This window comes from Sciurus vulgaris (genome assembly GCF_902686455.1).
Source record: "Sciurus vulgaris genome assembly, chromosome: 4".
In the NCBI taxonomy this organism is placed as follows: Eukaryota; Metazoa; Chordata; class Mammalia; order Rodentia; family Sciuridae; genus Sciurus; species Sciurus vulgaris.
The window spans coordinates 31301557-31308484 of NC_136464.1; the positions used below are offsets into that span (position 1 = coordinate 31301557).

Below are 6928 nucleotides of genomic sequence, written 5' to 3' on the forward strand. Positions count from 1 at the left end.
TTTACCATCTAGTCTTACCTGGAATACCCCTATTTTAATTTTATTTTATTTATTTGTTTTAGTTGTCCGATGGACACAATACTTTTATTTTATTTTTATGTGGTGCTAAGGATCAACTCAGTGCCTCACACATGTCAGGCAAGTGCTCTACCACTTGAGCTACATCCCCAGCCCCCTATTTTATTCCCAGTCTGATTCTGCTGTATGAATCCCCGGGTGGGAGGCAGAACCAAAAGTGAGGTGCCTTAAAATCTGGTGAGCATCGAAGCTAGAGGCTCTGATTCTCCCAGATAGTTTCTTGTTGGGAGGGTTATAACTCAGCTGACTGGAGGCCATACAGTGAAAGGCCTTGCAGCCCTGACAGAGCTGTGGAGTCCCCTGGCTGGAACTATCTGGGAAGTCAGGCCCTAGCCATTTCCTCCCCCAAACAGCTGCTGTTGCCATTCTTTCCCGGGGCGGGGGTGGGGGTGTGACTGTCTGAGTCAGAGGAGGGACATCACCCCTTCTTCTACCCACCTCAAACAAGCCTAGCGGTCCCACCTGGGCTTGTTCACTAGGTGCTCTAGAGCAGTAAGTTCTGACTTCCACCAGACCCTACTCCATAGCCTGCTGTAACAAGACACTGTGAGGAGGAAGAAGCGGGGTAGCTACTGGTTGGGGAGTTTCCTGGCACCTAACTAGCCAGACCTGTCCATACCTTCTGCTCCTAGGCCCTGGCAGACAGCAGGGTCACCCTGCTTCCGTACAGACCTAGCTTGTCATGGAGTCATTGACTCTCAACACCCATGTAGGCCCTCAGAGCTGGCTTGATTCCTCTGAGGTCCCTCAGCTGCCATGTGGCAGACCCAGGGCTGAAACCCAGGCTTCTCACCCATAAGCCAGTGTTTTATGGTGCTAGGCTGGGTTGCAGTTCTAGTTTTCTTTGGTAGAAGCGGGGGATTTCCTCTAAAATGCCATCAGCTATGGTTTTAAGGCTGGGAGGACCTGGGGGACTCATCCAGTAAACAACCTTGACTCTAGTGAATAGACTGAAGTTTATGACTCCACCCTGTGGGGTAATTCATTGTTTTTCCCTTCCTATTGGCAGGGGCTTCCCTCTGTGATTCCACAGGAATGGTAAAGTGATTCTCTGGAAACCTGAAGAAATTGCTCTGAGCTGCTTGGCTGTAATGGCAGCTGGTGGTTTCCATCAGGGGTTGCAGGCTCAGAACAGCTTCAGGCCTTGCCTCAGCCACTGCATCTCATTCTGTGGTCTGTGTTCCTTTTTGCTCCTCTGTGCAGAGGGATGAGAATAACAGTGCCTAATTTCTAGAATTGTGTTGATGATTAAATGATACCATATACATTGCTTGATAAAGAATATACACTCCATTGCAGCTTTTTCTATCAGCGTGAAAGTGTTTCCTTGGTCACTGTGGTCTTCTTGTCACAGTGTGTTTATACCAACAGCTCTGGGGACTTAATTACCACACATATTAGGTTTTAACTGGATTCCCATAATAGTGCCTAAGGATTTTACAGTCCCCATTTTCAAGGAAAAACATACAATTTCTATGAAGTTAATTTATCTGGGTATCTTTTGTGAGTTTATTTTAGTTATTAAATATTTTCAAAAAGAGAGTGGGATTCTTAAGACAGAAACTGGGACAGGTGGAGTGTGGAAAGTACTGGGAGTCATGAGGGTGGTTATTGAGGTGAGGTGGAGGGAAGGCTAGGGGAAGGTAGAGTGTAATAATTCTGGGAGTTTGAATGGAGTGGAGAGATGACTCAAACTGTCCAGAGAAAAAGAACAAAAGGCAGTTAGGACGAGGGTAGAAAACTAGAATTGCTTTCATTTGTGATTCCCTACTGTTTGCTTCTTTACAGTGAGTATGTAAATCTTTAATATATTTTTACTTTCCTTTCCCCCTTTGCAGCTGGCTTCTAATTGACAGCCACCTCTGTGGGCAGCTGTGAAACAGGGCCACTCAGGCCCTGGGGAAGACCAGGACTTGGCCCTCCCTACCCTGTTAGGCGTGGACTGAGAGGGGTACCTAGACCTGTCCCTAGATGGCTCTGGGCACATGGATTGGAAGATCTATATCACATTCCTGACCCAGGTACAAAGATGAGGGAGGCCAAAAAAAGAGGGCTCATCTCCATTTATTCAGCTCTTATTGGGTGCCTGATACCACACTAGACTTATTTTAATTCTTACGACAATCCTGAGAAGTGGTATTATTATCCCATTTTACATTTAAGGGAACAGGTTCAGAGACTAAGTAACTTGCCTAAGGTCACAGAGCTAGGAAGGTGGCAGAGCTGGGATTCAAATTCAGTCCTATGTCTTGCCAAAGTTCTTGGTCTTTCCCTGTCTTCAGGCTCTTTTCCAATCCCATAGCCTTTTCAGGCTGTATGGGAGACAAGGATAAACTAGGGAACTTCTTATGCCCTTATTATTATTGAAAGTCAAATATCCAGAATCAAGGAAGGTATTTTCATTTCCTGGATATGATTGGAAAGTCTCTGTCCTTAATAGTAAATTTTGACCTTTGTAGCCTCCTCTCTGTCCCCACCTTCCCCTGCCCCTAGTACTGTGATTGGATCTGATTGGTCTCTTACTTACTTACTGTTTGCTAAATTATATGGATTTGATTCATTCCCAAGGTCTTAAAAATAGGATGTGGAATGTTTCTTTTCAATTTGTAAAATTTAAAGCAGATTCAGGTTGAACACCCCAATCTGAAAGTCTGAAATGCCCCAAAACCCCAAACATTTTGAGTGCTGACATGATCCACAGTAAAAATTTCACACCATGAAACCATTACATGCACAAAAATTATTTAAAATATTGTATAAAATTACCTTCAGGCTGTATGTGTAAGACAAACATGAAACAAATCCTGTGTTTAGACTGGGTTTTGTTCCCAAGATACTTCATTATGTAGATGCAAATTATTTCAAAATTTGAAAAATTCAAAATCCCAAGCACTTCAGAAAAGGATATTCAACCTATAGTAGAATGCTCAGCACTATTCTGAATGCTGTGTCCTCCATATCACCCCCACAAAAGTGAGTAACTGGTACTTGCAGCTGAAACTTGGAGGGCCACCCATCCGATAAAAGGCAAAGTGGTTTTCCAGCCAGGGTTAGCCAACTCCACATCCTCTCTCTTAGCTCTGAGTGACAGCCTGGGCCTTCTTGATATCAGAGATGTCTAAAATCTAGTTCCAGCTGCATGATCATGGGTGCCATACTTCTCTCTTCCTCAGATTCCTCCTCAATGAATGAGGGCTGTTGTGCTTATTATATTTAATTAATGTTATATAAATAAGCTCCCACAGCAGGGCCTGATACAATGGTAAGTGCTCAACAAATCTGAGCTGTTATTGGGCATGCTGGTGTTTGCAGGGATTCAGAGTACTCTGGATAAGTGCTCCTGGCTCTGTGCTTACACATGACCTTGACAGCAAAGTCAGTTAACCTGAGTCACACTTCATTAAAGGGGATGAAAAATAATTCTTTTTTCACTAGTAAATGAGATGATAAGCATATTTGACACATAGCACTTAACTAAGTTTGGCTGTCAGCCTTAACACCATTTCTCCAAGTGCCCTGGGAAATTAAGAATGATTTTTACAGCAAGACTTACTTGTTTGAAATCCTGGAAAACGAAACACTGGAAGCCCTTGCATTAGTCAGCTTTGGGAAGAGCCTGCTCAGTGCTGATGTTTCCATGGTTTCCATCCTCAGAGAGCCTACGATGGGCACCCCCCTCTGTGGTGAGTGAGCCGCCCCCTTGGCAAGCCCCCACTGATGCCCGGGGTCCGTAAGCAGGCCTCAGCCAACATCTTCCAAGATGCTGAACTGCTGCAGATCCAGGGCCTGTTTCAGGCGCAGTGGGGACCAGCTGGCCGAGGAGCGGGCCCAGATCATCTGGGAGTGTGCAGGGGACCACCGAGTGGTGGAGGCCCTGAGGAGGCTGCGTAGGAAGAGACCCCCAAGGCAGAAACCCCTGGCTCACTCACTGCACCACTGCAGCCGGCTCAGGTGGGTACCTGGGACTGGAGGGCTTAAGGGAAGGGGTGCTAATGATGCCAGCTTCTCTACATTCTGGCTGCATGACCTAGAACCAGTTGCTTGGCCTCACTGTACCACAGTATCCTATTGAGGTGGTTTTAACATCCACACAGTGCCACCACCTGACAGGTCCTAAAACACGGCTGTTACTGCTGTCAGCTCCTGAGGGTGCCTGGGTCCAGTCAGCACCTCCTCACTGCCGTTATTCTGGCCAGGGGGATGGAGTATTATTACGGTTCATAATTCTGTTTACTTATAGTAGAATAGTAACATTCAAAAGGAAGACTGGTTAAGACCTTAGCTGTGGGAGTACAGAATGTGTTTACAGAAGTATATTACAGGGCATCATAGCTTACAAGTTGTAGACACTTCACCTGGAGACAGCGTCTCTCCCCAGTTTCCCTAGTCATCCACCTCATTGCCTACGTCACCAGAACCCTGGTCTTATTTTGCCCTAAACAGTGTTTTGTAGTCCATTGTGATGAATATCTCTTTAAGCCCCCATGTCATCCTCCCTGTTGATGGTGGCTTATCATACCCTTCGTTCCAGCAGAATGCCAGAGCCCTGCTCTCCACTGGCCAATGCACAGAGCAGTGCCACCGAGACAGCCTCCAGCGAGCAGCATCGGAACTCCAGGAGGACAAGTGCCAGAATCCGCCGAAATTGGAGGAAGCCAGACGTCACAGGCTACCTCCACCAGATCAGACACTGATCCCAGGAAAGGGCTGGGAATGGCAGGATCTTCCCCAGGAATCATGGGGACTTTTGCCAAAGGCCCTGGGAGGTGAAGATGGGAGACCTGAGGTAGACAGCCCTGCACATATAAATGAAAGGAAGAGGCCACTGCCACTGGCCTGCTCAACTCAATAGGACTGGAGGCTTCCCCTGGGCTCTGCACCACATGATGCCCATTCAGAGCAAGGAGACACAGACTGTTCTGCCTCACCCTTCTTGATCTAACACTATACTTGGCCTGCATGATATTCCCCTGGGAATCAAATAACAGGCACTCAGATGCAGCACCTCACCATGCCAGCTGGCTACTACTGTCACCCATAGTCCCACAGCCTGTCCCACACCCTTGGTGCTGTCAGGCCAGCATGAGGAAACCATGGTTGAAATGGCAAATAAAAACACTTTCATCAAGAACTGTAATGAGTCTGTCATGGAAAGGGAGAATCTCAAAATGGGAGAATCTGGAGCCAGAGGGGGAGGGACAGGAGTTCCTCAGGAAGGAGAAATCAGGGCTGGCCTCTTCTACTTTCTCAGCCCATGCCCTGGAGCTCCTAAGACACAGCCCTCCTTCTTCCAAGGGCCATGTGATCCAAGAGGGACAGGATGTCTCTGCAGGCAGTCCTGATCCACAGGGAAGAACAGGAAGGCTGCTAATCGTCAGCCCAATACAATGGGTACTGTCACCTTGATTCAATCTCAGTCAAAGCAGTGAGACCAGCTCTATTGATGGCTTCTTCATCCTTATGAGTCCACCATCTCAGATGCATTGGTAACAGCTGGACCAATCATTCATAAGTGTCTGCATTATCCTAGGTTCTCAACAGCTTGGAAAATTTGTGGGGGGTTTTACCTACTATTTTGGTTCCACTTCAAAAGAGGCATACTATGTGTTCATCAGTTTTTTCCCTCCCCTTTCCCATCCCACAAGCTGGAATCATCCATCACTCAAGAGTCAGGGTTGAGTAGGGCAGTGGTACGTAACACAGGGGCAGGACTGCCCTCTGGTGGCCAAGAAGAAAAGCCACTCTCACCTAAGTGTACATCCACTTATTCCAAATTCCTGGAGCTAGATGATTTTGAAATACGAATTTTTTTTTTTTTTTTTTTTTTTTTTGGTTTTTCAGAAATAGGGCAAATACCATATGATCCCTGGTAGGGGAGAGTCTCATAAAAGAGATTAACATTTCTGCAACAATAGTCCACTAAGAGATACATGTGAATAAAAATAGCATCAATACAGGCTCAAGTAAGATTCTGAAATGAGTCATGAAAAAACTTTTGGTTTTCAGAGCACTGAAACTCTGGAAAAGAAAGACCTGTATCTTCCTCTCCTAAGCGTAAAGAGCCCCAGCATCATGGCTCTGTAGCTCCATAGAAACACAGATTTCTTTGTCCGTAAAACTGTATTCTACCTTCTTTGTCTTCCTTCCCCCAAAGAGAACTGGACAAAAAAGGGTCAAATTGGATTTGTTATTCATACATTTGCATTGATTTAAATACATTACATACAGTTTCTACAGTGCATTAGGAAGAACGATAGGGGGCAACAGCACTCTCGCAGCCCAGCCTCCACTCCCTGACGGGGACAGAGACAGGCCATTCTGAGAGTGCCATCAGAAGCCCGCCCTGGCACTCAGGGCCCCGAGCTCTCCCAAAGTCCACATTCAAGGCAACCTGAGTATACAGGCTTCAAGGGAGAGAGATGGGCCAGGAAAGGATGCCCTGCACTCTTGCCTTCCAGACCTGGGACTGGTTCTCTTTTACACTGGACCCAATTTCCTCCTGACTGCAGAGCTGGTCTGGAGCAGGACAGTATAGAGTAGCTGGGAAAGTACAAGGCTCTGCTTCAGGTGCCTCTGGCTCTCCCAGGCACCCAGGTAAGGAGCCTTGCCAACATGTTTGCATGAAGACTTCTGTGGAGGGCTATCCACACCGGGTTCCTGTTGGCTCCTGTGGTCAGGAGGCAGGTATTCTCTCAAACCTGGTTCCCAAGGCCAGAGTCCAGGTGGGCTGGATGGGATTGTCAGGGCAGGGCAGGCAGGGGAGTAGTACCTTTGTCCACAGGGCATGCATACCTAGCACTGAGAGACTTCCTGTCAGCTGGTGGAAGCCCAGGACAAGTTGGTCCCAGGG

General features: G+C 47.0%; 1 pseudogene across 1 annotated transcript; it reads left to right on the forward strand.

The window, feature by feature from the left end:
* Positions 1-3700: 3700 nt before the first annotated feature.
* On the forward strand, positions 3701-5210 carry LOC306660365 (arginine vasopressin-induced protein 1-like; annotated as a pseudogene). Its single transcript, XR_013766622.1, has 2 exons — positions 3701-4029; positions 4613-5210. The product of XR_013766622.1 is annotated as an arginine vasopressin-induced protein 1-like (transcript).
* The last annotated feature ends 1718 nt before the right edge of the window (positions 5211-6928 follow it).